Source organism: Sinocyclocheilus rhinocerous, unplaced genomic scaffold (genome assembly GCF_001515625.1).
Source record: "Sinocyclocheilus rhinocerous isolate Xijiao unplaced genomic scaffold, SAMN03320098_v1.1 scaffold851, whole genome shotgun sequence".
NCBI classification, from domain to species: Eukaryota; Metazoa; Chordata; class Actinopteri; order Cypriniformes; family Cyprinidae; genus Sinocyclocheilus; species Sinocyclocheilus rhinocerous.
In genome coordinates, this window is record NW_015624573.1 from 1,052,308 (window position 1) to 1,053,765 (window position 1,458).

Genomic DNA, 1,458 nt, shown 5'->3' on the forward strand with positions numbered 1-1,458 from the left:
GTGTCTGTTCATTTAAACCCTGTGTTTCCCAGTGTTTCCCGTCTGCTGTTAAATGTCTTCTGTGAGTTCCTGTGAGTTTCCCCATTGCTGATTCCATTAAATTCCATGTTGAAATATTCTCCTGCGTCTCCTCGTTCTCTCCTCCCCGAGTGACCGTGACAGAACAGCAGACCGAAACTGAAAGTGAGCGGCGCCTCTTCTCCCCGTGTTTATTTTCCGTTTTTTTCAAAGTGTTTTTGTTTTCCGTTTGTCTTTCCCCCGAGATTATGGAGGAACGAGCGATGTTCATCGCCGTGGCTCAGGTGAGTCCCGACCCTGTCAGCTACGCCAGGGCGTTTGTGCCGCTTGCCCTAGCCAGCTCCCTTGAGGGGGAAACCCTCGTGACGCTGTTCCGGATCGGGATTACTTACCATCGCCCCGCGGAGCTCCCAGACACCACCAACCTCGACTGGAAGGAGGCAGTCATCCGGTATCTGCCTGCCGGCCACGGTTTTCTCCAGCCCGCTCGCTCCAGTGTAGGCTCCAGCCCCAGAGCTCGCTCCAGTGTCGGCTCCAGCCCCTAAATTCGCTCCAGTGCCCGCTCCTCGAAAGCGCCTTGCTGTGCCTGCTCCTCCAGAGCTCCCTCCAGTGCCAGCACCTGGTAAGCGCTTCCCAGATCCCCAGTTAAGCCCAGGGAGGGCTCCTGATTCCTCGTTTAGCCCAGGGGGGTGGCCGAGACAGCTAAGGCCACGGAGGATCCGTCATGGCCTCCTGATCCGCCATGGCCTCCTGAGTCTCCTGATCCACCATGGCCTCCTGAGTCTCCTGATCCACCATGGAGTCTTCCCTTGTCTCCGCCCTGTTCCAGTGCTGCACCAGCCTCCAGGGCGCCCGCCCCGCCTCCCCGATGGTACTGTTACGGCGCAGGACGCACCGTCCGGGAGGGGGGCGATCTGTCACGTGTATGTTCCTAGGCTCCAGCCCCAGAGCTCGCTCCAGTGTCGGCTCCAGCCCCTAAATTCGCTCCAGTGCCCCCTCCTCGAAAGCGCCTTGCTGTGCTTGCTCCTCCAGAGCTCCCTCCAGTGCCAGCACCTGGTAAGCGCTTCCCAGATCCCCAGTTAAGCCCAGGGAGGGCTCCTGATTCCTCGTTTAGCCCAGGGAGGGCTCCTGATTCCTCGTTTAGCCCAGGAAGGGCTCCTGATCATTTGCTCCCAGGTGTGTCCCATTGGTGTCTGTTCATTTAAACCCTGTGTTTCCCAGTGTTTCCCGTCTGCTTTTAAATGTCTTCTGTGAGTTCCTGTGTTTTCCCCGTTGCTGATTCCATTAAATTCCATGTTGAAAAATTCTCCTGCGTCTCCTCGTTCCCTCCTCTCCGAGTGACCGTGACAGGCTGTAGCTAAAAAAAGGTAATTTCAGGTCATTTCCAGGTAATAAATATAGTATATGAATAATGCAGTGCTAATTGACATAACATTTATT

At 55.9% G+C, this 1,458-nt stretch overlaps 1 pseudogene; it reads left to right on the forward strand.

Annotated features, from left to right (window-relative positions):
* The first annotated feature begins 266 nt into the window (after window positions 1-266).
* Window positions 267-1,458, forward strand: part of LOC107744733 (C-factor-like) — a 5,217-nt pseudogene continuing 4,025 nt past the window's right edge.